We start from the raw sequence: 16,742 nt of genomic DNA on the forward strand, positions 1-16,742 counted from the left end.
CATGCTGCGGCAACATGCAGCAGCAACATCTAACGATCGACAGCAACATGTTGCAGACAGAAATAAGACTGCTTCAATTTTTAACATTTTAAATTTTATGATTCTTCTCTTAAATAATTTTCTCTTGATGATTTGAACAGCTGCTTTACATTATCATAATAATAATAATAATAATGAGATCGCATACATAAGCATGTACAATAAGCCGTGATTGCAATTTTTTTACATTTTATTACATCGTATAAAATTATAATCACATTGTTACATGAATAATAATTATGCATGTCCATCTTATATTCATATAATATATTATTATTCAAAATGTAACAAGACGTAATCAATGAGAAGAACAATAAAAATTATAGAAAATGTGTAAATTTAGTTTATCAAACCCATAAAAAGCATAATTTATATTGAAAGTATTATAATATATTATAATATTTAGTTACATTTGGTTCGCTACTTTAGTTTTTTTTTTGCAATACCTCTATCTATCTCTAGCTATCTCCCTCTGCCTCTCGCGCTCTTCCCTCTCTTTCGCAATCGGCCTTTTTGGCCAATCAAAAAGGGCACCATTCAACCATTTTTTCAAATCCGAAACACGAAATGAAAACTCCTCGTGTCTGAATCCTTCCTAGAAAGTATTTTCGAAATATTTTCGAAGTCTATTTGCAGACTTTTGTATTTTTCTAACTACGGTCAGCGTGCAATGCTGATAATCTAAACATGTAAACAGAAAAGTAGAGTAATTAAAATATCACAAAATAAAAGTATATCCTAAAAAATATCGACCTTCAAATAAATTGAAAATATATTCTAAACATAGTTTTTCCAGCTTGCTTGTTCGAATGAAAAAACCAAACAATTACAAACGGTCTTAGCATAATGCAATAATCCAATAGCCCCATCAAGTTGCCCCGTTTTCCATTTAAACAATGCTACACTTTAGTACCTGGATAAAAAAAAAAAAACGATAGTGAAATTCCTCGAAAAAGTGTCAAGTGCGATAAATTCGCAGGAGTCGCAGGGATCGTGAAAACCAAAACTAAAGTAAACTTAACGCAACGAAACAAAACCGGCCTGCAACAAAAAGATTGATTAAACGAAAAGGAATTTGCCTGCCATTCTGCGAATCTTCGCCAGGAAAGGAGGCACTTCTTCATCAGTTGGCTAAAACGGCGCAGCGCGTCCCTTTATGGCCGAAACATTCCACATATCATCATTGCCCAGACCAGATATCATCATAGGTATAAGTGTTCTTCACACAAAAAGCAGACGGCACGTGTGAGAGCAATTAAAAGGCAGAAGAGGCGAAAAAAATGAGCCATCGTCAACTATATATTAAGTATTGCTAATAAATAATGCGCGCGAATATGACAAGCTGAAATATTCGAATTGGAGCTGCCGATCCAAAACATACATATATACATACATATTATTTGGTATGTGACAAAATTTCTGCGGTTTTGCAAGGGGATTTCGCTAATTAATTGGTTTGCTTTCGGTTTTCGGTTCCTTTCCATTGCATTTTGATTTGTTTCTCTACTTTATTTTGGTCTACAGTTGCGTTTTTATTATCATGCCGCCACACATAACATCTCGCAATATCGTTAGCAATCATTTGTGTCACATTTTAAGTATAAATAAAACATATTAAAATAGTTTTTTCGGTTTATTAAAAGCAACCAAATCGAAGCAACCAAGAATGTAAGGCGTATGAAATAATATGCACCAAAATAGACGGCATCAAGAAAGGAAAAGCAAACAACACGCTTTGGCTTTTAGCCGCAAATTTCATTAGTTTCATATTTGATATACTTATCACTGGTCCAGGGTTTCCTAAATCTCTCGGCTGATCTCCTATTAGAAAAAAAATAATAAAAATAAAAACCATCTAAATTGGCTGCCTTGCTATATTTAACCAGATCGTAATGGCATAATCTTCACGACTTTTAATACATTTAAATATATGGAAAAAGTTCAGGAGGTAGCTTTGCCATTTAATTGTATAGAAATATTTATTTTTGATAGTGATGTGTTTTCACGTTGGCGAACATCAAAGAAAAGCGAGTAATGCCGCAGGACTTTTTCTTCAAAACGACGCATTCGACTCTTTTGCAAATGAAAATAATGCATTTTTCAATAATTTTCATAAATTAATTAATAAATAAATTAATTTCTTTGTTGCACTTGAGCACCATTTTAATGGGCATTTCCCCTGCCGAGTGCTTGCTATTATGGCCACCACATTACAGGGTATCTCGCCTGCTCTACCCCCAATTTTATATTTCCCTTCAGCTTTATTTATGTTTGGCTTTTTTGTCGCTTTTATTTTTGTCAGCCTCATTTGAGGCGTCGTCGTCTGCAATTTGAAATATTCCTATAAATGTTTTGGCCTCACGGCCCCGCCGCAAACAAATAAAAAAAAACCTGCCTCTATATGTATGTATATGAACGATATCTGTCTCTTGTCTATATAGAAACAAAAAAAAAAACGAAATGTTAAATGTCTGAAACATGCGTACAAAATGCCATTGCAATAGCAACAACGATAGCAATCAACAATCGCCAAGAAAAGCAAAGAGAAAAACGACTGCGAGAAATATAAATGAACCAAAAAAAAAAACAAAAACAAAAGCAAATTTCAGCTAGACGATCAGAAAACAGAAAAATGCTTTTCCTTTGATTTATGTAGTTTTAGCTAGCTCTGCCGACGTCGACGCCAGCGTCAGCGTCGCCAGCATAGCAGCAAAATGACACACACAGCATATCTATATCCATGCAAAGATATAGCCATATAGCCGCCCAGTATATCTGAACAATCTGTGCGCACTCAGCGATGGCAAATACACTTTGTATGCCAGTGGAAATGCTCGGTGGGCATTTTCCTTTGGGGAAAAGTGTGTGTTCTATTTGTTTTCCGGCCAAGTTTAAATAATACTATTAAATAATACAATTGGTAAATAAATATTATTTACAACTAATTACTGCTTACTAGTTTATCAAAATAATATTTCCATGGCCAGATTCATTTCCCATTTCCATTCGCGGTTCATTGGCAATTAATATTACGGCACCCACCTACCAGGCAATTGCAGGCCCATATATATGTATATATATGTATAAATATGTATCTATATACATTTTATAGCAGTTTCTTATCAGTCGATTGCAGAGCGGTTATGTCAGTGCTCCGTCGAGTGTTCAAGTTTTGTTTACAGCCCCACATTGTGGCCTATATCGGGCAGACAACTTTGTTCTGTGGGGGCTGACTAACTGACAGACTGCCTAGCCGACTTAGCGACTAAATGACCAACTGACTAACTGACAGACTGCCTAGCCGACTTAGCGACTAAGTGACCAACTGACTAACTGACAGACTGACTAGCCGACTTAGCGACTAAATGACCAACTGACTAACTGACCCACTGGCTAATTGACTAAGTGACTAACTGACTAACTGACAGAAAACTAGCTGACTGGACGACTTAGCGACTAACTGACCAAATGACTAGCTGGCTACCTGACAAAGTGACTAACTGACTAACTGACAGACAGACTAGCTGACTAGCCGACTTAGCGACGAACTGACAAACTGACTAGCTGGCTAACTGACAGACACACTAGCTGACTAGCCGACTTAGCGACTAACTGACCAACTGACAAACTGGCTAACTGACTAGACTAACTGACTAAGTGACTAACTGACTAAGTGACTAACTGACTAACTGACTAACTGACTAACTGACTAACTGACTAACTGACTAACTGACTAACTGACTAACTGACTAACTGACTAACTGACTAACTGACTAACTGACTAACTGACTAACTGACTAACTGACTAACTGACTAACTGACTAACTGACTAACTGACTAACTGACTAACTGACTAACTGACTAACTGACTAACTGACTAACTGACTAACTGACTAACTGACTAACTGACTAACTGACTAACTGACTAACTGACTAACTGACTAAGTGACTAACTGACCAACTGACTAACTGACAGACAGACTAACTGACTAACTGACTTAGTGACTTAACTGATAAACTGCATTTTCCACTTGCCGCCTTAGCTGGCAGTTCGATACTCGATCGCTTCTCGCGCGGGCCGCATTGCGCATACGCCGCGTAATCCGATAGAACAGTAGCCGGTGTGTGCGAGTGCCGCTGAGTGTGAAACTCTTTGACAATGCCCGTCAAGGTGTCAAAGCTTCAAATCGCATTCAGCCAGCGAAGACTACGTAAATCAAGACGTTAGTTCATAAATTCGATTCTCAGTGTGCTCATCTATGTGTGTGTGTGTGTGTGTTTGATTGTAAATTATTTAATAGCTTGATTGACAAGCGTGAGCTAAGTCGATATCCGACCATAAGGTCTCTGCTCTTCGATGCTTCGGCTGGCGATGCTTTTTCGAGATGCGAGATCTTGGCGAGATCTTGCGGTAGGCCCCCGATTCCGATTGTTTGCTGTTCCGAGACGTTTCTAATGTAACTGTCAATCATAAATTGGATGCCAATCAAAAGCGAATCACAACAGCAGCAACAACATCGCCACCAGCGCAAAATTGCCTGCATTCATTTAAATGGCAAATGGCAAATGGCGAACGGCAAACGCACACAGAAAGACATCAAATGAAACAGAAGCGACAAAGTGACGGCTTTTGACTGCATAACAGCCCAGAAAGTATGCGCACACTGCGAGAAAATTTACTTACTTGACTTCAACAAACAGTACGGAGATGTTGATGAATCAATATTAATGTGTCATTAGTTTAAACAGCTAAAAAGTATGTTGCTTGTACAAATTTACGAGAATTTTAATTTATTAAAAGGAAATTATATTATATTATATTTCAAGGTAATAAACATAAACAAAATCATATAATGAAGTATTTCAATCTGCAAATATTTATATTTGCAATAAAATCGTTTAGCCAAAAGTATTTTTTCGTTTTTAATTATTTGTTTAATAAAATTTGTTCAAGTGTACTACATAAATATGCACTTATGCGTGTGTGGTTGAGTACTATTTCACTGCAGTCACATGCAATTGATTTGATGGTCATCGAAGCCAGAAGGTCCAATCATTTGAGACATCCATGTGGACCAGTTAGAAACAGTGGACAAATTAAGAGCGAGCAGATGGAAAAGAGACCAAGTACTAAGTTCAAAGTTCTTAGTTAAAAATCTAAAGAGATCAGACCTGTAAAAGGCATCAAATGAAATGGGAGATTTCCGGGAAATGCTGTGCGATTCGATTGAGTAATTTTCCGGAGATTTCATCGCACGAAAGTTCACCATAGTTTGCGGCCCTCAAAAGGCACCTAGATGAAATTCCATTATTTATAAGCTGACTAACCCCCCACATACAAAGTGCCACCCTAGCAACAGAGATTCGTGTAGCTCTGTCTCCCTTCGCCAGTCCACCCGTCCCACTCGCACCCCTACGTTTTGCTGTTTCTGTGCGAGAGCAGGCCAAAAATATCGCGTATACGTCATGTGTGTGCGAATGTTTTGTTTGCCAGACGAAACAGCAAGTAAAGTGGCAATAAAACCGCAGTTAGCCAACTGGCCAACATCGTTAAGTTTTGCTCGTCTTCTGCTGCTTCTTCTTCCTCTTATCGCGATCATCGAACGATCAAACAATCTCAAACGATCCGTCGATCGATTGTTTGATCAGTTGATGGTCGGAATGGGATTTGTGACAAGCTGAAGCTTGAATATGTGATGGAAGTTTTAGTCAGCTTAATGGTGGAAATAAAACCATACAATCTAACTAACAGATTGTTGTTTAGCCATTTCAATGCTTGGTTATCATATCAGTGGCATGATAATAATGCATTTCCCGAGCGCAGTTAAACTCTTCATCCCTGTCGCTAGATACTACGAGTATCTGGCGACTTTCAAGCGATCGAGAGTACCTGGGCTGCGTCATCGAGTATCGCCAATCTAGGTATTTACCCCCCGCCCCATTTCCTCTGCCACGCCCTCGATTTGAATCATGCTGCATGTCGACAACAATTGCCATTCGATTGGAATTGTAAATGGTTCGTTGTCGGTCGCCGTTGCTTTTTCTTTCCGTTGCCGGTTGCTATTGAAACGCTCTGGAAATTTCATCATTCGCCCGACCGCCCGATTGATCGATCGATCGATCGATCTATCTATCTATCTATCTATCTATATATCTATATATCTATATATCTATCTATCTATCTATCTATCCCAGCTATCAAACGATCTGCCCCCTTTACCGTTCTGCAACTGGTCCGCATCGAATCGATGTTCGATTGATTTTACCCATTCTTTGTGATTACGTTTTTTCTTGTCTTGTTTTTTGTTTTTTTTTTTGTTTTTGGTCGCCCTTTTGGCGTCAGATTCGATCTAAACACAGTAATAATAAAAGAAATCATGCCCCATTCCTGGGTAATTGTCTCGTTTTTGGGGCGTGTGTCGCCCCGATCTCGACGATATTGGGTCGGGATCGGAATCGGAATGGAATTGGAATTGGAATTGAAATTGGTCGATGACATTCCATTTCAATGCGATCATTAAAACCGAAAGTGACGGACTTATAATCCAGAGGGGAAAGAGCTTTCAGGTACTGCAGGTACAGTGCGTTTCAGAATTGTATCGCATAAGACACTCTTATCATTACCTTCATCGGTTCAAGAGCTAGCACTTCGTTGGCAAGTCGCTATGTGTTATTTAGTTATTTAAGTTCCAAAAGCAGAATTCGGTTAATTGGCTATAGCTTATAGCCTTAACATGCCGAAACGCAGTGTAGCAGTGCAATCACTATGAGTACTATTTAACGATTCACCCACGCCCATATGTGTGTGTCGATTAATGGTGATTTAAGCTGCAATTTCCACAACTAATAATCATGAGTGTAAAGCATAATTTCCGTTTCGCTTTCGGGCACTTTTCACGTTCTTCAATGGCAATTTAAGAGGTTCATTAAAAACCAATAACTACGACTGTAATTGCACCATTCCACAGACGCGCGCACATACATACGTTTTACAGGAAAAAAAGAAACAATGAAATAGAATATCGAGATTATGGGTAAGAGTTCCAAAAGTTCGTTTCGTTTATACATATATGCGGACATATACATATGATTTATATGCAATACGTCGCCAAAAACGCGCGCGCAATTTTCGAAATGACTCCTGCGGGCTGGCAATCGTTATCGTTTGGAGTGGTCATCGATTTCGGTGCGCGTTTCTCTAGCGTCGTTCGTTCGGTCGTCGCGATCTTTGACAAACTGAAGTTTTCAGCATATAATCATATAGACCTAGATCTAGACCTAGCGGTTTGCTCTCTCACTCGATCTCTCGCTCTCTCTCTCTCTCTTTCGTGCCATCACTCTCCGCTCCCACTGTCGCCACCCACTCTCGCCGCATCGCTCACCTCACCATCTCCCCTTCGCAAAATAGACATAGACGGGCTCCAAGTGGATTCTTCTCTCCTCTTCTCTCCACTCCATAGCCATGTGTGTGTGTGTGTGTAGCCACAGAAAGCCATTTCCAAGAGCATTACGTTAGGATCTAAGATATTACGACTTTCGAATACATTTGGTTCCTGGGGATATCTATGGAACGCTTTTTTGCTAGCTTTATTAGAAACTAACGGTGATTTATCATATTATCTCATCATATATCATTTATTTTATTTGCAATTCCTTTTCAACTTTTCAGGATAAAAATGCAATGAATATGAATGAATACTTTTGAGTTTTCTAATGATTAAGAACTTCTTTTCAAACATAAGATTTAATAAACACCTTAAAGCTTAAATGGTTTTATTGCAGTAAGTAAGCATATTTTTTTATATTAAAAATATATTTTTTAAACAAAACGCTTAACTTGTACTTACTTTACAATGCATATATTTACAAAAGCTTCGTTCATGAACAACTATTTAACTTCGTTGTTTTTTTTTCAGTGCAGCTTGGCATTTTAGAGGCTTTCGCTGTCTTCCCGTGGAAGCCAGAAGCTTTTGGTTGGCGGCTAGTGAGGCGTTTGGCCTCGCCCACTCGACTCGAGTACAGTGAAAACTAACCTAGGACAGCCCACAGTGCCGTGGATGTGGCCAGGCGGAAGGAGCTGTATCCATTACGTTTCATGACGCTCGGGTTTTGAAACTCGAGACGGCTAGGGATCAACACAAATATGCCGAATATTTTTGCGCCTTCGTTGCAGCGAATAAACAACATTTGCTGACGTCACGACGGCGATGATCCATCAAAAAAAATGTGCGGCGGGGCGAGGCAAACAACAAATGCCACACAACAACTAACTAACTGTTGGCCAAGTTATTCATTTTTTTTACTGCATTTTTGCCAGCCAAGTGCTCGTGCTGGACGTCTAAAAATAGTCACTCGCATAGCAAAGTTGTGTAGAACATTTTCACCGGCTCGGGAATGTGTGTAACTATTAATACACACACACACACACACACACCATCGCAATGGGATCCAACCTTATGGACAGGCCCAGTACCTCTGCCATCTATCTCCATACCCATAGTCCAAGTGCCAGCAATCTGGTTTCCCTTTCAATTCATATTCTGTCACGATCGAACGTCGAAGTCACAGTCCCGACTTCTTGAATTTCTGTTTTTCTCAGTTTCTGAATTTCCGACTTATCGATTCTGCGACGTGATGGAAATTGGCGAGAAGCTCGAAAATGGCTGCGATTTCGAGGGAAATTGGGCAATGCTCCGCTGGCACAAAAGTGCATTGAATAGAAATAAATATATAAATATATGTAAATATATCATAAATATGAAAGTGGTACAAATATGTGTATTAAATGTGTCATAAGCTGCTGATTGATTGTGCTGAAATATTCAAAATAGCACTTGAAGCTTTACACTCTGCTTAATTATTATTATTATATTTTTGACATTGCAGATATTATTCTGCTCAGAAATATATGTTTAATAATTACATATGCAAATATTTTCAAGCATATAATATACATAGCATACATAACAACCATAAGATGTGCACATATAAGTAGCAAATGGCATATTAAATTGAATTGGAGCCTTTTTCAATTATCGCAACTATCATAAGTTGGCATTTATTGCTGTAATTTAGTTTTTGCACTAAACGTTTGCATCTTAGCTTGATTAACAATTAGTAGATAAACCAGGTTGCTCCCCACTCTTATCAAATTTGTTATTTACCAAATTAGCAACTCGGTTGGAATCTTCAGGGCCATGCTAGCTAGCTGATGTTGAAGCTTTTTAGTTGTTTTGGCTTTTTGGCCAGCGGCTGACACGAGACGGGAATGACCCCATAAATATTTGCCTGGCAGCTCGCATTCGCTTAGCGCCAAATCAGCTGCAAATGCGGCGGCAATTAGTGCCTTTTGGCATGGGCGTTGGTCCAAGGGGGGGCACAATAGGAGGGGGGAGGGGGAAATACAGAAGGGGGGCAATACAAAAGGGGTGCAAACAAGCCGGCGGAGAAGGAAACAAACAAAGAGCGACGGGCAAACAAACAGCACGCGATCATAAAGTCAGGGGCACGTGCGGGGGCATATCCTTATATACAGATATATATATTTATATATATATCTATATTTATTACTACCTACTATACATAACTACCTATAAATCGAACCAAGCACATGATGCAAATTCAATAAATAAATGCAATCCAAGCGAATGCAAATGTTTATGGCCACAGTACGGCGACTATGCTGTCCAAAATATAAAAAAAAAAAAACAACAACAAAATAAACACAATAAATCCGCAAAAAGGTGAAGAATATAATAGGAACAAAAAAGACAGACGGGCTCAAAAAATAGAATTTTATCAGCGATCGCATAGATGCGCGTGATCTTGCCAGAGAAAAATAGAAGCAAGACGGTGACGTTGATTGTGTAGCCGCTGATCTTTTCACTGCACGGCAAACATTTCATAAAAATCAGCTCAAAAATAAAAAAACAATAATAGTTAATAACGAACAATGGCTAATTCTGGTTACAGCACATTTTGAATGATAAAACATTTATAAACGAAATGTTATCCTAACTCATAATTGCCAAAGATTAAGATTAATTTCACTATGGAGCTATTTGAAATGCTATTTAAAATGTTTATAAATTATCTTATATTTTTACTGTATTATATTTTCCCTATTTAAACATCTAATTACATTTAAGCGGATTAACACATTTTCCAAAACCATCTAAATTCTTGCCGTGTGACGATGATGATGAGACTGGGAATGCGAACGAGGAATGGGCATGACGACGATGTGGATGTGGATGTGGTTGTGTGTGTGGACAAGGATGCAGACGAAGATGAGGAGGATACTAGATGCTAGATGCGAATCGAGGTGATGATGATGGCGATGAGTCAAGCCACGGCGGCGGCAATAGATAGTCACGGCCTGAGTACGAAATCCGCAGATAATTAAGACAATGCCACAATGGCCAGACGGCACAGTGAGCATCTCAGCCAGAAACAGCCGAACATCGAACAACATCGAGCATTGACCACCGGCCAGCGCAGATATATCGTCGAGATAACAGGGCTAAAAACAAATACAAGAAAAAAATCAAAAAAATTAAGCAAAAAACAAAACAATGCCGAACCAGAACCAAAAACCAAAACTAAAAAACTAGAAAAATGGAGACGGGACGAGGTGGAGGAGGTTGAGATTGAGGGGGCGGAGGAGGAGGCGGAGGATGGCCTAATCAGTGAAATCAGTGTGCGCAGACAGCGCAAATTGTTGGCCAATTATTTATGTATTTTAAATACTAGTTCGCTAATCGGGCATACGCGGCGTATGCGCAACATTCGAGTGCGTATACGCAATGTGGACAGTAGGTTAGCTTTAGCCGCCGTAAGGAAAGCCCCTATTTTAGGATTACCAAAAATCCCCATCGGTTAGATGATTTCTGGTTGGAACAAGTTCTGTGCTTTTGCCAAATATTCGATTTACGTAGTTTCCCGAAAAACTTTTAACCAAATCTGACACATGATTAGACAAGACAAAAAAAAATACGAAAATAGTTTCTAAACTGTCTGCTCCTAATTAAATATCAAACAACATATTGCAATATTTAAAAAAAAAATAAAAAATAAAAAACATGAACATGGTTATGTTTATATGAGCAACAGGCTAGCGAGGAAATTATATGCAAATCTTTTTAAAATCATCACAAGATTTATGTCGCCATTCTCATGCTTGACTCAGCGCGTTATTAATTTCTAGCACATAATCTTCAGCTTAACTCAAATAATTTGCGAATTATTTTGTACCTTTGCTAATGGGATTCTTCGGCCATGATTAGTCAGGGAAATGCTTTCGCAATATTCCCTCTGGACTGGAATTCTACCCTGTAGTTTTTCACTGAAATAGGCAAGAAATAAGTTGTGAAAACAGATTAAGATATCATTAAGATCATTCTTTGGCAAAGCATACAGTTTTGTAATATTACTAATAATATTTTTATATAATAAATTACTAATAAAAACACTTATTTTGATAACTACTAATTGTAGTTCCAATTGAGCTAAAATTACTGAAGATTGGCATAAACCCGATGCTTCCCCATTTCAAATTCGATTCTTTTCTGAGTGCCCTGTTTTTTTTTTGTTTTTTGCAGAATGACTGGCTGGCAAATGCAAATTTGTTTTCTGTCAATGGAGCGTGGAACGTGCGAGGGTCGATGTCGATGTCGGTGGTTGCTATATGCCATACAGCATATATACTGTATGCCACATATGTGCTATATGCGCTATATACGTGGTGGTGCTCAATGCTCAGTGGTTGCTGCTCGCTGCTTGGTGGTTGGTGGTTGATGGCTGATGGCTGATGCTTGGCACGGTGCTGAGGCTTTGCTATTGCTTTTGATTTTTGCTATTTGGCTGTTAAATGTGGCTTTGGTTTTTGGCCACCTTCGCGTCATTTCGCTTGGCCACGTCCCAAAATGTCTCGTCGGCAGCATGGAAACGGAATGGAAAACATGGAGGCATGGGGACACGGAATCTCAGGGATCGTGGTGATAACAGCACGACAAGGTCTAAGATTCAATGGCAGCAAATCAATTGCATTTTAATTCCGGCTGTTCTTAAAAATATAAAAGAATAGCATCCCAACTCACATAATATTTTATATTTAAAGATAATTTACAGATATTTATATATATTATAATGTTATATGCGAAATATAATGACATGAGTAATTTCTTACAAAATTTAATAGCAAATAAAATCTACAAAAACATTGAAATGTTTAATAAGTTTATAGATATTTGCTTAGATTACTTTTGCGTTAGTTATATGAGATATATGTTAGTTGTAGTTACACATTTGGTTAGATGGCGATTTACTCCAAATAGACACCCTGTTTAGCAGGCTGTGTTTCTCCGCAGAAGACTCTATTGATCGCCAGCTCATCCGTTGTCACTCTGTGCGTGCCCACTGTACCGGTCACGTATCAGCGTTTCTATGGGTGGGCGTACCTGGTTGCGATCGCGCTGCAGGGTGTTGCCTGTGGCCAAAGCGTGACACAACAAGGAGAATCCCGAGATGTGGGAACTGGGATGTGAGTTCTGGGATGTGCGAGGAAAGGGAACCGCAGTTCCCAGATCTTAGTGGGAAAGTGCGAATATAATTGATGGATCGACGACGCACCGAATGGCACAATTCGGATTTCGTTTTCAATCGAACTGAACTCAATTCGATTCGATTGAATGCAGAGCGTGGCAAACTGGAAACGGAAGTGGCAAGTCACGTCCAATGGCGAATGATTCGGATTCGGAATAGGAATTGAAATTGGAATTGGAACTGAGAACGAGATCGATATCTCGGTCGGGGACTTTCCGACAGGGATCTGGATGCAGTCTCATCGATCGATGTGAGTCGTCGGCCTGGCTGACTTGCAACTTGTCTTGCTTTTGTTGCCACTTTTGCTTTTGCTTTTGCTCTTGCTTTTCCCAACTCCATTTACACTTGGAAAAATACATGCATACTTGGAATTTTTATACATAACTAATAGTATTTCTTGGATAAGGATAGGATAAATTGTGTATGTTTAAACAGCAGAAACCAAAAAGCATATCAGCAATCATATTCCTAGTAAGCATTTTCTCCCAGTGCACGTGGAACTCCTCCAACACGACTGGTACAAGATTATTGACATGCCAACATGCTGATGTTCTGCTTCCAGTTTGCTGTTCCTTTGTTGCCGCAGTTGCTCCTTTTTCCACCACTTTTCCTCCGCTTTTCCACCACCGCCCATGTTTCGCCGCTGTGAAATTGCATAGTGAGTGAGCAGCAAAGCGGTTTGACTAGCTCCGGCTATCAACTTGTTGCATCTGAGTGCACAAAACACCATGGCACTCCATGCCACACCACACCACCCATCCACACATCCAGCCATCTAGCCATCTAGCCATCCAGCCATCTATCCATCCAGCAGCGATCTAGCAAGTCACCAAGCCAGCGATCCATGGATCCACGGATCCCTCTGGGTTGCCAAGCACGTTGTTGGCTATTAGAAAGGCATGTGAAATGTTCCCTAATTGTTGGAATTTTAATACATCGAACAACATGCACTCCACTTCCACTTTGTGCGAGTGCCCCCATGCTTCTGTGCCTGCTTGTCTGCCAGAGCACAGAAGGGTGATTCGGAGGGGGCATGCTGCCGGAGGGGGAGGAGCGGAAGGAGAAGCCCCTTGCCAGACCGCCGATCATGTCACTGCGATTAACTGGGCCTTAACCGATTCGATTCACCCCGGTAATCGGCCCTAAGTACTCTATTAGCGAATGCCGCGCTAATTGACACTCGAAACTCCAACAAAAACGCAGCTATAACAAACCAAAAAAAAAAAAAAAAAACATACAAATAAATAAATTATGTACACAAGAAATAATAAAAAGAAAAAAGAAGGCAAATAAGACACACGAATCAAGAACAAACAGACTCGAAAATGTGTTAAGACTTTGATGGTCAGTCATAAAAGCAGATAAATATTTCTCCGAAATTTCACATTTCACAGCTCAAAGAAGTAACTATAGCTAGCTATATATATATATATGTATTTATATATATTAATGTACATATTTTTATATATCTCGGGACAAAGTGGAGCGGAGCAGCGAGACGAGACGAGGTCAGCGAATTGCAACACGAATCAGATAAAGTTGTTCTGGCCACTATCAGCTGTAATGAGGATGATTACGATGATCGGATGGAAGGAGTGTGCCAGATAAAATGGCCAAAAGTCTGATAAGATCTCCCCCCAAAAACGAAGACGATACTACAGCGAAACGGAAGGTGCGTGACGAAACTGTAGGCCTTTAAGTGCGGAATTTCGCATGAAATGATCTGGGTATTTTTCTTTTTTCATTCTAGTTATTTTTGGTTGAAATGCGTGTAAATTTGGACATGGTTAATTATACCAGCGTCTTTTTTATTAAACTCAAGGTCGTATTTGGCGTTAGTTTCAACAAATAATAACAATCAACAGCCCACAAAGCGTTTAACAAAACAAAACTGGGCATTGATTTGATTTATGGTAATGATTTAATTAATTCATTAATCAGTTGCGTACGTTATTTATTTTAGCTTGTCGCCGAAGATAAAGCAATCGTTATTCAAAACGAATGTAGTTGGTATTGAGGGTGTGTATTTTATTTTTAAATATTAGATTAGATAAATGCAGCCATTAAGTGTGGGAAGGTTCTCATTACTATATCCAATTCAAATTATTTATAGATTCTTTTATTGCAGCAAATCAATCAATAAATGGCGGCCATAAAAGGCAAGTATTGAAGTCTTTGTAACTGAGAAAAGGCGCAGGAAGTTGGAAAATGAGCTTATAAAATTGCCCGCACTGCACTTGGCGTATTTTTTCATAAATGGTCATGATTTCGCTGGCGTGCGTATCAAAATATAACCATAGTAAAAATTGTTATAATGATGCATCATAAATCGCGGACGATTGCCCTCGGCAGCGGCTCCACCAAAATGGGGATCGTCTGATCCTCGCCAGCATTTCAGCGGCGGGTGGATGTACATATGTATGGATGTGGATCTGGGCTATACACGAGGACCTACCTGAACGAACAGCTTGTGATAATTTAGTATGCCCACTCACGCCGCCGCCGACTTTTGCGAGCCACTGTCAATTCAGTGTAAATTTCAACTATTAAATGCCAATTTATGGGGCATAGCTTATAATTTTTTATTATCGCTTTTATAACACCTTCCTTTCGCGGTGTGGGCGTGGCCCGTTCCTTCCATTTAGCGGGGCTTAACCCGACTATGGCCATCTCCATAATCCATGCTCCATGCTCCATGTTCCCTGTTGCATTGTGCCAGCCTGTCCTCCGCCTTCCACTGCTCCGTTCCACAAATCCTGGGGCCAGAGGCCCTTTTCCGTAGCGATCTGTGGCGTGAGAAGAGATTGAAAGAAGGAATTCGCAGATAAATCACACTAAATCATTTCACTCGACCGCCAGTCGCATAGTGGAGTGCACGGCGCATGCGCGCATGCTGCAATGCATCCAGTCGACCAGTCGGCCATCCAGTGGATGTGGCTGTGGATGCGGCTGTCGATCGGCGGCCAGAGGAGCTGCAAACCCACAGACAGACAGACAGTCAGCGGTAACAAAGGCCACTGCAAAAGCTGCGAAACACAACACAACAAAACAGCGAGGGATTTTGAAAAAAAGGGGCGTGACAACATCCGAATACCCAGTGGAGTCGAGGCATATCTCATATAACTTAAACAGACTACTTGTACTAGTATTAAATATTTAACATAAAAATGCAAATATATTTCTTATAAAATTATTAAACAGAAATATTAATACAATAAATCATCTAATAGAATATTGTGCTTTGTTGTTTTATTTTTAATTTTTTTGCATCCCAATAAACTGCCATAATGACCCGGAAATCGCATATAGCCCGTTTATGATTCGCTTGTGGCCAAGCGGCATCCAAAAACTGCATCTACAGTCCAACAACAACAACAACAAAAAACGATGACGTTGAAAAAAAAGTTAAAGGGGTAAAAAAAAAAAAAAAACAAGGCAAGTTCGCTGCCATCGGCGGATTGCGCATTTTGAACGCCGGCGCGTACTAATCACTCGCATTGTTACACGATCACGCCATGGCATCACGTAGCCAAGGTGAAAGAAGGCCACGCCGGGGGCGTAGCGGGCGGGTGGGCGTGGCAGTGGGCTGGCTGCGACGGGAGACAAATAGGCAGCGAATGTAACTGCACACCGGCGATGGGAAACGTCCATCCTTCCAGCCATCGATTCATCTATCCAGTCAGCCAGCCAAGCCAACAATTGGACTTTAGAAAACTTGCAAAATGCAAATTGATCGAGCTAAATTAGTGGAAAATTGCTGCATACTGCGATTTAACTATTTAAGTGGGAAATTTTAAGTTTTTGTTCACACATAATTGATTATTCTGCAGGAGTTGTAGCTCTTGTCATTGGTAAATCTTCATCAATTTTCATGTAATCATTCAAATATTTGGTAATATGAATGGCAAAATTTATGTCAAATATTTTAGTTATTATTTTTAAAGTTTTTTTCCTCAATTTGATTTTAATTCATATTTAGTAAGAATGGCAATAGCTGAAGTATTATAAACAGTATTTTGAAACAGGAACTTATTTGAGATATTTTCATTGATTTTCTTTGTTTGCCACACTTTCTTTTCATTTTCTTCAATCAGAAGAAA

General features: G+C 39.5%; 1 long non-coding RNA gene across 1 annotated transcript; it reads left to right on the plus strand.

The window, feature by feature from the left end:
* Window positions 1-13,952: 13,952 nt before the first annotated feature.
* LOC116802005 lies at window positions 13,953-14,541 on the plus strand. Its single transcript, XR_004362404.1, has 3 exons — window positions 13,953-14,045; window positions 14,124-14,314; window positions 14,393-14,541. It is a non-coding gene; the product is annotated as an uncharacterized LOC116802005 (long non-coding RNA).
* The last annotated feature ends 2,201 nt before the right edge of the window (window positions 14,542-16,742 follow it).

This window comes from Drosophila sechellia, chromosome X, assembly GCF_004382195.2.
Source record: "Drosophila sechellia strain sech25 chromosome X, ASM438219v1, whole genome shotgun sequence".
Classification (NCBI taxonomy): domain Eukaryota; kingdom Metazoa; phylum Arthropoda; class Insecta; order Diptera; family Drosophilidae; genus Drosophila; species Drosophila sechellia.